Consider the following 18,749-nt stretch of genomic DNA (forward strand, 5'->3'; position numbering starts at 1 on the left):
CACGGTGGCACACCTGCACAAGGGACATCAGTCACAACACAAGGGAACGAACTGCACTTCCTAAGCCCCTTATGTATTCTCAAAAGGACACAATCAGTGTGAGCAGTTCAGCAACAGCTGAAGAGTTGCTAAAATCAGAGGCGCACGCACGGAGGGTGTGACTACAGGTGTCACCAGGAGGTTTTAAAGATGAACTGTCCTGTATCCTGTTACAAGGTATAGATTTGTACACCACAAAGGGCAACTTGATTATATGATAACTGAAACAGAAAACAGACAGCAGCATTCTACCACACTCATTATACAATTCAGAGGACAAAAATACATATACATCACACGCGTGCACACGAGCGTGCGTACACATGTGTATATCCACAAGCCACTCTGCTGCTGGACCGCTAAGTCAGCTCACAGAATAAGGTATAAAGACATCACCACCACCACGAAAATACTATTGTCTTCTAAACTACCAGTAGCATCCTAGTCACAGAGGAGCATCTTTTGCCCTTTTTATAGATGAACTGAGGACACACAGTAGAGCCCACCACCATGGTGGAGGCAAGACTCAGATCATGCAGCAGAGCTCTGAAGACTGTACCATTTACCACCACACTCCTGTTCAGAACACCACAAGGAAGAGAACTACCGAGCAAACCATGAACACTGAGATGCCTGCCTTCCCTTCTAAAGCTGTCCCTTCCTGTCCCCTCACCATTTTCCCAGTTCTAATTCAAACGCTGAGCCAGGCTTGAGTTCCAATTTTTACAACACGTAGGTTTCAACTTCTCTGGATTCTAATTGAAAGTTTTCTTACACTTTTTTCCTTTCTCTGAACAGCATTGTTTTCAGTGTGTGCTAGAAAATCCACCTCGTATCTCACTTGGACTATCTCATGATGGCCCTCCTACTCATCCTAACATCTAAGGGCAATGCTGCCATATTTATCCAACTTTGTCATTTCCAAACTGCCCAGTACATGCAGTTCAAACAGTTTATAATGGCCTTCTTTGCTCAGCCTTTAATCTATCTTGTTTTTCTTCCATCCATTTTTTATATAAAGTAGGGGGAAAGAAAAATAAGACACCAAGAGCCCTCATTAAATCACTATGTGCCTGCCACACACACATGCTTTCTCACTTAGCTCCTAACAGTCCTGAAGGACTAAACATCCCTACCTTGCCTGGGGTCATCCCTCTAGAAAATGGTAGGAGTCAGAGCTTCAACCCTGCTGATTAAACCCATTCTTTTTCTAATGGACCACATACTTCCTCATCCAGCCTTGCAGAATAAATGTGCAAAGCTTGCTTCAGCCGTTTGCTGTGAGAGAATAATGTCAAGGCCCAGATAAAATAACGAGTCTTTTAGGAAGCCTTCTCTAACTCTCCCAGTGATGTGTGAGCTCTTCTTGCTGCGACACTTTGCACATCTCCGATTTGTTCTTTTATTTGTTTTAGATTTACTTGAATAATCTTGAATAATGCACATTAACATCTTTTTTTTTCTCATTTTTCAATACAGGGTTCCTCTGTGTAGTAGCCCTGGCTGTTCTGGAACTTGCTCTGCAGACCAGGCTGGCCTTGAACTCACAGAGCCGCCTGCCTCTGCCTCCTGAGTGCTGGGATTAAAAGCATACGCCACTATGGTCTGGTGCACATTAACATCTTACGACGACGACGACGACAGCGGTGTATTTTTGCAGAGGCAGAGGTGAGGGTTCAACCCAAGGCCTTGTGCTTGCATGTACTTACTATGCCCCAAAGACTGTATTTAACAACCTCTATGTAGTTGCCTGGGTCATGGACATTTGTGAGCTGGGTTACCACGTAAAATTGGCTAACTCTTATAGTCATAATGATTAGATCAGCAATTCATCTTTCACCTGTCATTTTTCTCATAGACAGATGATAAATAGATCGGATGGATGATACAGATGATAGATCTAGATATACAGATGACAGATATAGATGACAGAGATATACACATACAGATAGATAAGAGAGAGGTAGGTAGATATAGATGTTGCTCTTAGTATCTGAATATTAGGCTAGCAGGGATCACCACCCTATCTTTATGTTCAAATTCATGCACTACCACATCCAGTCTTACAATAGTCATTATTCTAAAATTATCTGAAGTTAGATTTGGCCCAGACTCAAGAGCTCAAAAATGTCTATATAAGGATAGAGAAGCATGCCAATCAGTAAAATGCTTGCCACACAAGATGAACAAGTTTGATCTCCAACACCTATATAAAAAATTGGGTCTGCAGCCAGTCAACTCAAACTGGCAAGCTCCAGATTCAGGGTGGGCCACAACTGAAGACGACAACATTGACTTCTGGCTTCCACACACACGGACACACACGTGTACATCAACACTCACACAGCTGATTCTATGGTGCAGACTTGTAGTTGCAGTGCTGGGAACAAAAATGTTGATCCCTGGAGTTTACCGGCAGCCAGTCTAGCCTAACTGTGAGCCACAGGCACCAGTGAGCAGCCCTGTGTCAAAAACAAAGGAGGAAGGCGCCCGAGGAATGACTTTTGGCCTCCATGTACACATACACATATACATTCACTCCCCCCATAAACACGCCTACACAAAAATGCCTGTATAAAACTCTTTTAAAATAGTCTGTTTAAAAATGCAATGTTAGCCGGGCGGTGGTGGCGCACGCCTTTAATCCCAGCACTCGGGAGGCAGAGCCAGGCGGATCTCTGTGAGTTCGAGGCCAGCCTGGGCTACCTGAGTCCCAGGAAAGGCGCAAAGCTACACAGAGAAACCCTGTCTCGAAAAACCAAAAAAAAAAAAATGCAATGTTTCCAACTTTGAAAAGGGACAAGAATGTTGCCCACTGGCTGGCTGAGGTCTTCGTGGGCAGATCTTCGGCAATGTTCGCAGCCCTTGATACCTTGGCACAGCAGCAGGAGCAGCCTCTAGTGTTACGGCTCTCACGAGGCCTCAGGCACCAGTACCTTAGCCCCACAGTGACAAGTGTTACAGCTCTTTCTGAGACCTAGGACAGCAGGATTCCTCAGTCGCCCATGGCAGCTAGCACTGCAGCTTCTAGGCCTGTGCAGTCTTTGGCAGCTGCAGCTCCTAAGCAAGGCAGTCACGATCGCACGGCCTCCACGGTGCTTCCAACTCCCGGGTCTCCAGAGTCTGCAGTTACTCTTCCCTGGATGTTTTCAGTCTTCTCCTTTGGCTCTCCACCTTCTCTCCGCTTCCACCACGGTTCTGACTCCTCCTCTGACCATTCTTCCCAGCTGGTCTGTGGCCTCTTGCTGCTGTGCTGCTGGGATGCTGCTGCTGGTGCTGGGGCAGCAGCCACCCTCCCCCTTCTCATTCTACTTCCACGTCAGCTCTGCTGCTGCTCTTGTGGCTCTTGCCTCTTCTGTGGCTGCCAAAGCCACTGGCTGCTTCCTGGCTGAGTTCCACGTCTGCTGTTCAGCTGCTGGCCTCTCTGCATGGCTCTGCCTCTCCTGTGGCTGTCAAAGTTACAGGCTGCTCTCTGAGCCTCTGCCTCTCTTGCTGACAACAGAGCCACCACCATATCTGGCTCCATCACTTTGCGGTTCAACTGCCAGCATTCCGCTGTCACTTCTGCACTTACTGCCACCACTCGGTCTTTCCTGCCATTAGCCGCTCGGTCCACCCTACAGAGGATGGATGGATGGATGGATGGATGGATGGATGGATGGATGGATGGATGGAGATATATATGTATGTGTGTGTGTGTGTGTGTGTGTGTGTGTGTGTGTGTGTGTGTGTGTGTGTGTACACACATATGCATACAAGGAAACACTGGAGTGGAGAGATGCTTTTAACCGAATATAATGTTAGGAGGCAAAACAGGAAGGTATTTCCATTCAGTTCACTACGTAAGTTAATAACCTGTGTAAACAGAAAATGGGTGTGTGCACCAATCATTTCAGACCTTCAAGTAAATTATCAACTGTGTCTGGACCAACTTTGGCTGTCCCTTTTGCACAGTCCCTCAGGTCACCAGGGGAAACGCTCCCTCTCTGGCCAGGAAATGGTTGCATGGAAGGTCTGGAGTGAGTTCATTAAACAGCTGTGCTTAGAGCCACCTCTGTAGAAGCCAAACTGTGCTCAGCAGCAAGTGGCCTCAACTGTTGTGTAACTTCCTCAGAGTGCCCAGGGAGGGTTCTAAGTGACATAAGGTTGTCCAGCTGGCTGGCTGGTACTGCTCTCTGTCCTGGGGAAGTCAGGACACCAGGGAAGAGTCTAACAGCCAGTTAAGGTATTCAATCATCCCCCATACCATTTTCATTTATATGAAAATAAACTGCAGGAGGAGTGCTTCAGTAAGAACTTACTATGAACACCAATACTGAGTTTTAACCATATTCAATGGTGCTTTTAACAATGTTCCACGTCTGTCCTGCACTCTAGGAAAAAATGGGTCTCTTGATATGTCTCAGGAAGGCAAAGGTAGGAAAATAATATTCCCTTAAACACATCTGAATCTGCCTAAAGAATTAAATGTGATATGGAACTTATAAAGACTGTATACTAAGGGCTGGGGAGATAGCCCAGTAGGAAAGGGCCTGAACCTCGTGAGGCCCTCGGTTTGATCCCAACACCCACACAAAAAGCTGAATATGTGATGAGGAAGCGGGAAGAAGTGGATTCCCAAGGCTTCTGGATGGCTAGCCTAGCTGAACCCCCCAGCGCTGTAGGACTGGGGTGCAGGTCGGTATGAGCATCCACCTAGCGAGTGCAGCCTTCCACTCAATCCCAGCATTGAAGGCTTCTGGATGGCTAGCCTAGCTGAACCCCCCATCCCCAGGTCTTAGTGAGAAATTCTCTCAAACAAACGAATAAGCAAACAAACAAGGTGGGCATCTCCTAAGAACAACCTGAGGTCGCCCTCTGTCCTCCACAAGCACACACAGATACATGTCCTTGCACACGCATCTACACACACAAGTGCCTGTACAACACACAGGACTGTGTATTAGTATTCAGTAACAATGCAAGTAAACCTAAGCTCCAGAGCTTGAAGACAGCAAGCATTCTTTTCCAGCTACCTCTAAGATTCCTGCCCTTAAGGAGTGAGAGCAGAACAACCCCCTTTTCACAGTCCATTGAGCTGACTTAAAAGGAAAAAGCAGCAGTAGGAAAAAGGAGAAACGGCCATGTAAGTCTATCCCAAGATACCCTGAGGCACTAAGATAATGAAATATAACTGGAGCCTCCACTCCCCTGCACGCCAGTACCAACTAACAACCAACAAAACGTGCAGTGCTGAACAAAAAGTACTCACAAAAGCAGACGGGTTCTAACGACCTGATGTAGACACTGGGTAACACGCTGAAGTTCTTAACATGCAAATAAAATGTATGACGAATCACAGAAAACAAGACCAACAACAGAGCGGAGAGCACGGTGCTGAAACAATGTAGCTTATTCTAACCCCCTTTTCACCTTCCAGCATGGGACATCAACATGCGCAGTGCTCTCACCCAGTGTAACGTACTAACGACTAAGGCAATTCCCTACCACAGCAACGTTACTTTACACCACACTTTCCCGAGGAAGAGTTGAGTACATAGAGCTCCAGATGAGTGTAGATGCTGTAAATCTATAATTCCATAACTTGGGAGGCTGAGGCAGGAAGGCTGCCTTGAGTTTAAGGCCAACCTAAGTTACACACTGAATTCGAGGCTATCCTGGGCCACATGAGACTCTGTCTTTCATTTTGTTTAGACTTACTTTATGTGTAAGAGTGTTTTGCCTGCATGTATACACATGCACCGTGTGCTTGCCTAGTCCCCGGTCAGAAGAGGGTATTGGGACCCCTGGAACTGGAGTTGGGGATGGCTCTGAGCCACCATGTGGGTAATGGGGACTGAACTTGGGTCCTCTGCAACAGCAACAAATGCTCTTTCTCCACTCCCATGAAACTCTTGTCTTACAAATTAAAGAAAACAAAATTCCATGCAGCCTCCTGACAGAAGCACCTCTTAACCAGCGCTGTAGGACTGGGGTGCAGGTCGGTATGAGCATCCACCTAGCGAGTGCAGCCTTCCACTCAATCCCAGCATTGCAGACAGAATGAGGCAAGACTCAGTACTATCACACAGTCACACTGTTATGCCTACTACAGGTAGCAACTGTGCTAATTATACACAATATTTGAAAAAAAAAAACAGTTTATACTGTTTTTACAATTCAGTTAGATGGAAATTTTAGGTGATACAAAAGCAAAATTTTTAATCAGCATTTGGCTAATTTAAACCAGCAAATTGGTGGTGCATGAATATGCATTTACCATTTTATACATTTGTGAAGTATGATGGCAAATCTACCTTTGTGTAGACATAACCTGACTACATGCAATACTCCACATAACCCACGCTATTCCACGTCTCCCCTTACTCTTAGACTAAATCCACTCTTTCTGAAATGCCCTTCACCAGTGCCCTTATCAGCCCTTGCTCATTCTTAAGACTCAAGCCTTCTCTAGCCTGAAATCCCAGCATCGGGAGACTAAGGAAGGAGAGCTGTACAAGTTTAAGCCAGCTTGAGCTACATAATCAGTTCCGTGATAACAGGGGCTACAGTATGAGACCCAACTTAAAAAAAAAAAAGAATCAAACACACTTTAACAATCAAGTCTATGGCTGGAGGGATGGCCCAGGAGTTAGGAGCACACACAGCTTCCAGAGGATCTGAGTTTGATTCCAAGTACCCACATCAGGCAGCTCACAGCTCTAATTTCAGCTCCAGGGAGGTCAAATTCCTCTGGCCTCGGTGGACACCTGCATTCACATGCACATACCTACACACATACATGCACTCACATGCACGCACACACACACCGACCACAAACACACACAAATAATAAAAGTAAACCTTAAAAACCTCCCGGATTCCTAGGCTGGACTGGGTGAACTGTGTGCCCACCACAATGTAATCTTCCCTTTTCACTGCATCCGTCATGAAGCAGGTCATTTAGACAACTTTTTGGCAACATTTAAAGTATCTGCAGTAACTGTAGTAGCCCTTCTCTAGCAGCTGTGACAATTCCCTCACATAAACAAGGTAAGGAGAAAAGCGTTATTTATCTTGGTCCACGGTTTGTTGGGTCCATGGACTTCTGCAGAACATCACAGCATTAGGATGCATTAGATGCTGTTATCATCTTAATAATAATGATAACATCACTTCAGTAGTTTATTAAGAAGGCTTTCAAATCATGGTAATTACTTCATTGCTTGAACTGGATCCCTGTTTATTACAGCCATGATGCGCTGAAAGTCTAGAATACAGAACTAACAGGACATGGATTTTATCTAAATATGTGCATCACATGTGTGAACTATGTTCTTCTGAGGAAACCTACATTGCTCACTGCTTTTGAGAATGCCATAAAGCTGTAAGGCTAGCAAATGATCGTAGTTTGAATATAAAGCCAAGCAAAAATAAATGTATCATCATTTGTTGCCAAGTACCAAAGCATAGGCTATTTCCTACTGATTGTATAACAGAAAGAAGGAGAAAACAAAAGTAAACCCCAAACTGAACTGGTTTAAAATCAGTCCTAATGAGCTGTCATTTAGAGTAAGCAGGTTCAGGCTAGTCCCAGTGATTAAAGCTTGGGTCTTGAAGGCTTGCCCCCTCCCTTGGGAGGCACTCCTGAGAAGTGGTGGTGACTTTAAGGGGTGGGGATGACTAGAAAGTCCTAGAGCAGTGGTTCTCAGGCTTCTCAATGCTGCAGCATTTTAACACAGTTCCTCATGTTGTGGCGACCCCACAACCATAAAATTATTTTTGTTGCTACTTCATAACTATAATTTTGCTACTAATATGAACTGTAAAGTGAATATCTGTGTTTTCCAATGGTCTTAGGTGACCCTTGGTTGAGAACCACCGTTTTAGAGTGCTGGAAACATGCTCTTAGAGAGGCTATGGCACATCGGGTTTCCTGTTTGTTTTGCTCCAGGACACATATGCCCCCCACCCCTTGATCTTTGGTGTTACCACAGGCTCAAAGCAATAAGCCAACCAAACTAATCATGAACTAGAACCTCTAAAACTGTGAGCCAAAATTAGCCTTTTCTTTTCATAAATGACTATCTTCACAATTCTGTTAGAGTGATAGAAGCTGAATAATATGTGGCCAAACAAGAATTGATATTTCCCTAGGAGTCTGAAAACTTAAGTTTTACAGAATGCACATACAAACCAAATTTAGTTTGAACACAGACACAATAAAACATATGATACTACACAGTAGTCATATAGGTTTGTGACCACACACTACCATTCAATCCATCCATCAGGCAGTCATCACAGGCTCCACTGTAGATTCTGAGGATGCAAGAATGAATACAAACAGCAGAATCTGTGGTTGGAAATGATGTAAGTGATGTAAGTTTAAAAATGGAGTCTTTAGGAATCTATATGGTAAAGCGATATTTGAAAGAGCAGTTTCAAGTATCTACTGAATAACCAGTTATAAATTTTATGCCCTATTCATTTCATTTTCATGTCTTCTATGAAAATGCTGTTCCACAAACTAGTCTTTGACCACAAAGAGTTTGAGAAGCACTAATCCTTGGGACTCCATGACGGACAATTGTTATGCTTTACCACTCAGACATTCGCAAGAGCAGCCTCTATCATCACCAAGTCCCACAAGCAGATCACCCAAAAACAAAGGTCACTTAAGAATGCCCACACCACTGAGGGTCTAGCCTAGCGGACTCAGAAATCCCAATGCACAGAAAAACAAATGACTCATAGAAAAACAGCCTCAAAAGAATCAGACCCCAAAGTCAGGCATGGTAGCATAAATTCTTTATTATATTCAGGCTTATATTCTAGCACTTGGGAGGCTACGCAGGAGAATCACCAGTACAAGGCTGATGATGCCTTTGCTACGTGGCAAACTCCAGGTCTAGGCTACACAGAGAGACTCTGACTCAAAAAAGAAGTCAGGTTCTAATTGTGAGGAAGTTTTTTGACTATGTTAACCAGTCTATCATTTTTCTTTTCAAGAAATGTATGCACAAGTTGGGCAGTGGTGGTGCACACATTTAATCCCAGCACTCAGGAAGCAGAGGCAGGTGGATCTCTGTGATATTGAGGCCAGCTGGTCTACAGAGTGAGTTCCAGGACAACCAGAGCTGTTAAACAGAGAAAACCTGTTTCAAAATCACCACCAAAAAATTATGTACAAAGTAATCTTACTTAAAAGCTAAAATAAGCCCAAAAATGAATGATTAAGACATGGTAATAACCCTGCTATTGAGGAGCTTAATCATCCAGGAAGGGGCACAGACAGATAGCAGCAATAACTATGTGGTCAAGGCAAACACAGACATACAGGCTAGTACAAGAGAAGCAGCTGTAGCCTGGAGGGCAAGTAAGGCTGCTAGCTGTGGTCTCTCAGCCCACAGGTCCTCAGAGCCCCCATTCTATGCAAGCACAGCCGAGTCTTAGACACTCTACTTCCTCTACTCTCCACTGCTGGTCTTGCTTCTCCAGCTAACTCCCACTAATCAGACATCCCCTACTAAAGGCTCTCCTCTCACTCCACCAGCCTCCTCACTACCATTACTCCCACAACGAATCTCAGGACACCAACTCACTGCTTTAAAAACTTGCATACAAACGATACAAGCTCTACTTGTAAAATCAAAAATGGTTTATACAATTTATACAAAATAATACTATTTTGGACTCACATAATGAACTGATTTCAAAAGCTGTTTATTATGGAGAACTATGTAGGGGAATTTCATACTGGGCCAAAGAACTTTAGGCATGGGTCATATGAACAATATTCCCAAAGCACTTCAAACTAATTCTAAGAAGGGGGAATGACTAAATGCTATTATTATTGCAGCTGGTATTTTAAATGGGTTGCAATCATACCCTTTTGATACTTTAAAATCCTGTGTACAATGGTCGAATCTCTGTTGATTTTACAGTCCTTAAAAGAAGTGTGATGGAGCCAGGCGGTGGTGGCACATGCCTTTAATCCCAGCACTCGGGAGGCAGAGCCAGGCGGATCTCTGTGAGTTCGAGGCCAGCCTGGACTACAGAGTGAGTTCCAGGAAAGGCGCAACACTACACAGAGAAACCCTGTCTCGAAAAGCTCCCCCGCCAAAAAAAGTGTGATGGAACAGTAGAAATGACAATACTGGGGTGTTATTCCTCGGATGCTCCATACTCCCCTGAGCCATTAGTTTATAAAGGAGCAGGACTCGTCCCGCTTGGGAGCCAGCACTCTTTAGGGTATAACAGCTAGACAGGAAATAGTTTAGGCTCCATGGGCTATACAGCCTCTATGAAAACTATTCACTGTGGACAGTTCAGACATGAAGGTGTACATGTGTCCTAAGACATCTGCATTCACAGACAGGCAGCGAGTAGGCTTTGGTCTACAGGCAACAGTTTGACCCTGGGTTTAAGTCAGTTTGTTTCTAGTTGTAAACTACCACAGCATTACAGAATACTGTTGCCTTGTATCTTCTGGAGAAATATGTTAGCCTGTCGAACACAAGGTCTATAAAATAGTGGCTCATAGCAGAGACTTAGGAGTCAGACAGTCTGGGATTCTCTAGCTGTGGAGGCTTGGGTGAATCACACAAAATTACTCTGTCGGCTTTCCATTAAGGTGGTTGTGAAATTCAAATGAAGTAATATAAAGTATTTGGCTCTGGATTTAGTATACAGTAGGCATCTAATGAATGAATGTTTTTACTCTGATAAAACACTGGCCCAGAGGTTTTTGAGTGGGAACACAATTCTCCAAATAATATTCTTATTTTACAGCAAAGAAAAAAAGTATGCTTTATAATGACTGACATTTAGGATACAAATACTGAGAATCCTCCACAGCAAAAGATAAGGACTACCGACCTATATCACCCTCTTGTCCTTTTCTTACACTCACACTTACACACACACACACATACACACATTCATTTCAATCTCCCCCAAAGAGGAACCGCTTTTATCTGTAGTGGGTGAAGAGGCTCAGAGTCAGTAAGAGTCTCTCCAACATGCACAGGTGTAAAGCAGGGGCCCAGGAGTCAACACTGGTGAGCGCTGACTACAAAGCCCAAACCTCATCATTAGTCCAAATATGGCGTTGATCCTAGCTCTGTAGGGGGTCTATTCATGTCTCAGTGAACACTAAAATGGTATTAATAATCTTCTCTCCACAAAACAAGTATTTTCCACCTTTTTAGAGTTCTAAAGTAGAATACCCACAAAACAGCAGTATTCCCATCCATATGCTGGGGTTGTTTTTTTTCCGAAAATGATTACCATTTGCTATTTACATACAGTTAACTCAAACTCTCACAACTGAAATAAATATGATATAGTGGAGTTATCTTGCAAACAAGCAGCTCTCGGATTATCTTTATGAAAAGCAACTGTGGAAAGCCACAGTTCTGCTCATTAGTCCACAAATCCCCAGGGACTTAACAGATTATGAACCTTTAACTTTGTAAAGCCCCCAGATTTCAAATAAAAATACTGCCCAATATCAAAGGGGAAAGTCCAAAGGAAAGGCCGTTGCTCAGTGGAGCGCTTGTGTAGCACCACAGATCCCCCCATGCACTTCCTGCAAGCACTGTGAATGCTGTTGGTAACCAGAACCAGGAGCTGCCTTCATACTGTAAAGCCTTATGAAGCCCAGCGCTCTACCGCTGCACAGGGAAAATGGTGCATTTACATGCAGTTGCTTCTAAATTCTACTATAAGAGTGAATTCAAACTTAGAAATAGACTCTGATGTTGGAATTCTCAAGACTAATTTAAGCTGTAACAAATTAAAACTATAAATAACAACCTAGTAATAGATCTATGTAAGACAGTTAAAATTTTCTGTAAAATATACCTAATACATTCTTTCTGAACAATACTGAATGCAAAATAAGCATCAATTAGGATTTAACTTTCCTATTCTACATACAAAAATATTATACAATTACAAGTATAAATATCTACTTTGAAAGCTAATACATTTGGTATTCTACTGAGAACAAGAATGTCCAAATTTTAAATCAGGTTATCATTTAGCATTTAAAATAGTATTCAAACATGCTGGGCTGTAATACAGTACTGGATCACCAACTCTAATGCCCGTCCAAGCTGTCAGGCAAGGAGGGAGTAGCAGTGTCTACTATGGTAACGATCAGTCAGTGGCTTTGCCTCCAGAAGAAGGCACTCTATTATAAACATCACCTTCCACTTCTGCAGGGAAAGCCAGCTCTACCACCCCACCCCCAATTTAAAAAAAATCTTCAAGTTTTTTTAGCAATTGAAGCCAGTGGTTCTTGGAATGTGTGTGTGTGTGTGTGTGTGTGTGTGTGTGTGTGTGTGTGTGTGTGTGTGTGCAGTGTAGCTTGGCAGTAGAGGACTTGCTTGCCTATGATTTGAAAAGCCTCAAATTCAACACTTATGCCCTCCCCCATTCCAGCCATTTTATGAGGTGTAATTGTGAATGCCTGTAATCCCAGGGACTTGGGAAGTTGAGGCAGGAAGATAGGTAGTTCAGAGTCAGCCCAGGCTACACAACAAGATGTTGTCCCAAAAAAGAAAAAAAAAAAAAAGGACAAGAACCTTTGAGGGAAAAAGGGCCATGAACCACTTTGAGTATCTGTTGAATCTGCTCTACTCTCCAGAAAATACAAATACACACAGAATTCTTATGCTCCTGGAAGACTATTTGTAGGCATGCCACAGATTCCAACAAAGAATCAGAGAGACAGGAAAAAAGTTTCCAAGGTGTTTCCAATCCTTCATAATTCTACCTCTGATTTACAGGACCAATTAAACAAAGCATAAGCAAATAATAAAGCTCATACAACCAATCCTTCAAAGACAAAGCAAAGATGACTGTTTACATCGCACTGGTCGCCAGAGAGTAAACTGTGCCAGCAGCATTTTAAAATACAGTATGCGAGTGGGGATATCAACAGGGTGGTAGATTATGGAGCATAAAATGCTCCTGGACATAATAACGATTAATCCTTACAATTCCAGGAACACAGAGGCAGACAGTATTTTTATCCTCCTCCACAGCGAAGGAAACAGAGGTTCAGATAACAACTTGCCATGACTAAACAGCCAATGAGTAGAGAGCAGGGATTCTCACCCAGAACTAATTGCAGAAGTGAGCTCAGCCCAAGATTATATCCTCCTCAGAATAGAGAAAACCAACCGACAGACCACACGTAAAATGTCGGCAGGGAAGCAGTAAACAATAATTAGTGTGTTTTAAATATTCAACCGAGTTTGATCTCCAGCACTGAAAAAAAAATTAAAAATTTTAAATATCTGATTTCCTCTTGCTTCATTGTTTTGTTTGTTTGTTTGTTTGTTTTCCCCGAGACAGGGTTTCTCTGTGTAGTTTTGGAACTGTCCTGGAACTCGATCTGTAGACCAGGCTGGCCTCAAACTCACAGAGATCCACCCGCCTCTGCCTCCAGAGTGCTGGGATTAAATACATGCACCACCGCCGCCCAGCCTGCTTCATTATTTAATATAAAACTTTTTTCAGAAAAAGATACGGTTACACTAAAGAGCCTACTGCTGAAAATCGTGGCATTTTGTTGATTTATGCAACATTTGTTCTTGCTCACGTCTTCAGTTCTTCATATACAAAATTAAACTCTTTGTTGAGAATTCAAATATAAGAAATGGGAAGCTTAAATGTCCATTTTTGGTTTTTTGTTTAGATTTTGCTGCTGTTTTGAGGCAGGGTCTCCTAGGGCCCAGGCTGGCTGTAAACTCAGTGTAGCTGAGAACGACCTTGAACTTCCGGCTCCCCTGCCCCGGTCTCCAGGCACCCACACCAAGGCCAGTTTGTGCAGTGCTGGACACGGTACCCAGGGCTAGGCAAGCACTCCTTCAACTGAGTTACTGCCTCAACTCCTGACGCCGTCCGGACCCTAAGGTAAAGGATGCATTTTTGAGTGAAAAGGAAATGTAGGTTCTGATCCCGCGAGGGATTTGACGGCGGTATTTGACAGCGGGGAGGTTGAGTTTCCGTAGGGGCAGGAAAATGATACGCTCTGTTTAATTACTCACTGTGATTTTAAATTAGGATTTGGATTATTACGGAATATATGACGTTACAAATCACTAACAGTATCAAATACTGACAGAATAGCTGTGAGTGTGAAAATGCGGACTGGGATGTATTCAGTGGTGGCGAGCTTGCGAGCATGCACAAGGCCCAGGGGGCGCGTGGCGTGGGGTGCGGGGGAGACACTAAGAGTAAACACGAAACCAAGTGCATACGAGCTCAATACAGCAGCATCTTGTGATTTCTTTTTATATTTCTGTTTCTACTGTTTGGAATTTTAAAGGCAACACGACTAAAGTTTTAAGTAGGTCAGTCGCTTTGGCTGACAAAACCAAAAGGTGCCAGGAGGAAGCCCGTGGAAAAGCAACAGCTAACGAGCAAAGCTACCTGCATGCAGTTTACAGGCTCCTCAGGCATCAGCAGCAGAGGGTTTCTGCTTAGCCAAGAGTATTCCACCCGCCCCTTAGCACGGCCAGGGCTCACCGGACATGCAGAAACAAGAGTGAAAACAATTAACTTATGTAAGAGAAAACCAGTATTTAAAAATTAAAAAAAAAAAACAACCCACGTGCAACTGGCAGGTTAATTACTTGTGGCAACCCAGGTTCCAAGCAAGACCTTTCCCCGCAAAGTATCCTCCTGCGCGAACAGCAGCTTAAGGTAAGAAGCAAAATATCAAGGTTGGCATGGAAAGCAGGTTAACAGGAATATTCAAAACTGCCAAGATTTCCACGAAGAGCAGAAGATTCAACACTCCCTGGAGGGGGAAAAAAAAAAAAAAAGAATGTGACAAGCTTCGCAAACCGTAAACCTCAACGTCAGGACCGTGCACACCCGGAGCCGGCTATGGGAACCCCAAAGTGAGTCCACAAAGCAGGCACCCTCCCTGGAGAAAGCTGCGAGCTCAGCCTGGAGCGGGGGCCGCCCCCGCGGGTGCGGTTTCCGCAGGACCGTGCGGACAGCCGGAGCTCCGGGAGCCCCGCGCAGGGGACACCCCGCAGGCCGCCCGCCCCGGGGACCCCGGGCACCCCGGGCATCTGCGCCGCCGCTCGGGACAGCGCGGCCCGCGAGGCCCAGCTCCGGGTCCTCTCGGTTCCCCCGGGGGGACGGCGCCGCCCGGCCGCCCCTCGCCGACGCGAGCACGGGTGGCCGCTCCAGGTAGACCAGCGCGCGGGACGACGCGGCGGTTACCTCGCTGTCCTCGCCCGCCGCGCAGGCCGAGCCGCCACACCCGCTCCGCGCCGGCGCCGCGCCAGCCCCGCTCGGACACCCCACGGACGCGCTCGATGGCTCGCTCGCTCGCTCGGTGCCCGCTCGCTCGTGCCCGGCTCGGCGGGGCGCGCCTGAGAGCCGCGGGGGCGGGGCGGCGGGGCGCGCGCGGGACTCTGGGAAATGTAGTTTTCGGTTACCTCCTGGGGACCGCGCCCGCGGGCACGCGCTCTGGCCCCGTGCGCCGCTTCACTTCTCTTCGGTCCTGTATCCATATATCCCAGGTTTTCTATCTAGTCCTGTCCGTTTCACCGCAGGCTCTGCAAAACGTGTACAAACAGCTTGTGTCTGCAAACTAAGGAAGTAATTGACTCATCTAAGTACCGAGTGCTAAACGCCATTACTAGCAAAAAAAAAATAAATAAATAAATCAAATCTTCAGTAAAGTCGCTGGAAATGTAGGAGAAGAGAGCAAGGACATATTTTAGGATATTCCCCTGAACTCTTTTTTTTCCCCCAGGGCATTCCAAAGTTCCCAGAATCTTCAAAACTTCTTAGAAATGTAGCCAAACACTGGGTGGTAGGTAGTCTTGGTACGGGAAGGTAACTTCAGCTGTTAGCCTGGCTGAGCACAGAGACACAAATTGGATCCAGCCCAGGCAAGCTGGAGAGACTCCAGCCCGGCCTGAAAGGGAGACAGGTGGAGTCAAAGCATTGCTCCCACTGGCCTCTTTATGCCAGCTAGGCCCCAAATGTTCCATAACCCGCTCAAACACCACCCACAGGTGGGAAGCATTGCCGGTGGGCCTCTTCAGCAGGCCTCCTGTACCATGAGGAACTCAAGTCCCCCGAAATGGAGAGCCCCAATCCACCTTACGCTGTTTGGTCAGGTACTTCGGTATGGTGAGAAGAAAGTGCTGCAGCTCTGAGCATAGCAGGGTCGGCCCCTGTCGTGGCATTCCTGCTGAGCTCCTGGCTTGGTTCCAGAGAGCAGCACCTAGCCCTGGTTCTTCCTTTGTTTAACCACACTTTTTGTTTCTCTTACCTTTTGTTTCTCTTATCTCCCTATGTGAATCTTGTCTGAGAGTCAAGGATCAGAGAGTCCCCCAAGGATCAAAGATGTATGCAAAACTTGGTTCAGGAAACCCAGAAAACCGTGGTACCTGAGAAATCAAGTAATTTGCACCTGGCATTTGGTATCTGGGAGCTCCTTTTGGGTTGCTTTGAAGGTATGGAAATTAACTATCTAAACTGTAAAAAGAGTAAATAAATATGCCCTAGGTGAAGGGAAGAGTGCTTCAGTCCTTTGAGGCTGGACCCCCCTGCAGCCATGATAGGCTAGATTCATTCTTAAGATGCCTCTGTGTCTTCATTCCACGGATCCACGTGAACCCACACACTCGTGTAGCGACCACACAGCTACAGGCCCCCCCCCCCAAATTTTTTTGAAAGTTAAGTATTTATACTGCATGATATTTAGAAATTAAAAAAAAAACCCACATGCAACTGGCAGGTTAATTACTTGTGGCAACCCAGGTTCCAAGCAAGACCTTTTCCCCCAAAGTATCCTCCTGCGAACAACAGCTTAAGGTAAGAAGCAAAATATCAAGGTTGGCATAGAAAGCAGGTTAACAGGAATATTCAAAACTGCCAAGATTTCCACGAAGAGCAGAAAATTCAATACTGCCTGGAGGGAAAAAAAAATGTGACAAGCTTCGCAAACCGTAAACCTCAACTATAAAGATGGGGAGGCATAGCCCGGGTAAGGCCCTCTCCTAAAAAGTGATACATCCATAACAATGATTTCACCTAATTATTTCAAACATATAGATTTTATAAAACAAGATACACTAAAATGAAACAAATCGTGTAGTTTTCTAAATCTAGAGTGTTGGACCCCAAAATCTTGGGTCTCAAGTGGGCGCCCCAAGAACCCAGACTCCGGTCCAGTTGATGCAATAGCAAGAGGTGTTTATTGAAGCGACTGTACAGATGGGCTAACTCTGCTCCAAAGAGCAATAGTCGTGCCTATTGCAATCACCTGGGTACTTTTAAAGGAAAGCCAAAAGCCATAAGATAACAATTCCCATACAATTTCATGGCCTGATCACAGGGTGATCACAGAGTGGGTACAGTCACGTTCGAATGCACATTCTTCCCGAAACCTCAAGGGGGGTATCAGGGCAGGAGTGGAGTTTACACAAAGGTCACAGTGGTCCTTCCTGGAACACTTGCAACTATCCCAGTCACAGTTGAGCGCATCTCTTAACAGAGATCTCTTTACATTGTTACATTGTGGCAGGGGTGATTGAATAATGGCTGAGTCAGGTTGCCCTTGGAACTAGTTTTCTTTTTAGTTCCTTATTCTCCTGGAGCTTGGGGGGTGTAAACCTGAAGGGTTAGGGGTTTTCAAGAGTGTTTTCTCAGCTTTTATTTTTTTTTCTTCCATACCTTCATTTACCTCCCTACACAGGTTGGCCCATAAAAAGGGATCTTAGACTCCCCTCCCCTGAGCTCTATGAATTTAAAAACTAGGAAGGATGTGATCAGACCTTCTGGGGCATTTTCAGAATGTACTGAGTGGGAATAAATGGTAATGTTAATTCCCAATCGGCATTTGCATTTTATATTTTAAGTCTTTACCTCTAATCCTGGAATAAAAGGCTTTTAATCCTCCACAAGCATTTCAGATGCTGTGTGCAAATGGCTTTGGAAAGCTTAATCAAGAAGGCAATTTTGTTTTGCTGTTGTTTTTTGTTTGTTTGTTTTTCAAGACAGGGTTTCTCTGTGTAGCTTTTGCGCCTTTCCTGGAACTCACTCTGTAGCCCAGGCTGGCCTTGCACTCGGGAGGCAGAGGCAGGTAGATCTCTGTGAGTTCAAGAAGACAATTTTATCTTCCCCTGCAATGGAGATAAAGCTTGTAGGCAGCAGGCCAGTCCTGACAGAGCTGCTGAAAGTCTGTGAGAAAATAGACTTTAGCATGCCAAAGACCATGAAGACCATCACCTCCCTACTGTGGCCACATCACTGGCTCATGTCCCTTTCTGCCCACCCATCAACTCCTACCATCACCCTTCTGTGCTGATAAATTGTGTGCCCCAATATATTGTGTCCCTAATAAACTTATCTAGGGATCAGAGAACAGAGCCAGCCACTAGATTAGACATAGAGGCCAGACAGTGGTGGCACACGACTTTAATCCTATCACTCAGGAGGCAGAGATCCATCTGGAACTCTGTAAGTTCAAGGCCACACTGGAAAGAGAGCCAGACAGCGGTGGCACACGACTTTAATCCCAGCACTTGAGATCTCATATCTTTGCTTGCCTTTAATGTCACACATGTCACACGCCTTTAATCCCAGGAAGGGACATGGCTGGGTGGAGAATGGTGTATAAGGTGTGAGGAGACAGGAGCTAAGCAGCAGTTCAACTGAGACCTTCAGGGGTGAGGACTCGTGGA

General features: G+C 45.1%; 1 protein-coding gene across 5 annotated transcripts in view; it reads right to left on the reverse strand.

The window, feature by feature from the left end:
- Positions 1-15,402, reverse strand: part of Klhl8 (kelch like family member 8) — a 58,948-nt gene extending 43,546 nt beyond the window's left edge. Inside the window, exons 1-2 of one of the 5 annotated variants that reach the window (XM_052735562.1) lie at positions 15,271-15,402; positions 14,670-14,836 (exon numbers count right to left, since the gene is read on the reverse strand). The gene's annotated coding sequence lies outside the window, so the exon portion shown is untranslated. Of the gene's footprint in view, positions 1-13,146; positions 13,280-14,466; positions 14,491-14,647; positions 14,837-15,270 lie in introns of those variants that run through there. The other 4 variants (XM_052735560.1, XM_052735564.1, XM_052735565.1 and 1 more) reach the window with 4 other exon arrangements.
- Between the last annotated feature and the right edge of the window lie 3,347 nt (positions 15,403-18,749).

Source organism: Peromyscus californicus, unplaced genomic scaffold (genome assembly GCF_007827085.1).
Source record: "Peromyscus californicus insignis strain IS unplaced genomic scaffold, ASM782708v3 Scaffold_13__1_contigs__length_99412109, whole genome shotgun sequence".
Taxonomy (NCBI): Eukaryota; Metazoa; Chordata; class Mammalia; order Rodentia; family Cricetidae; genus Peromyscus; species Peromyscus californicus.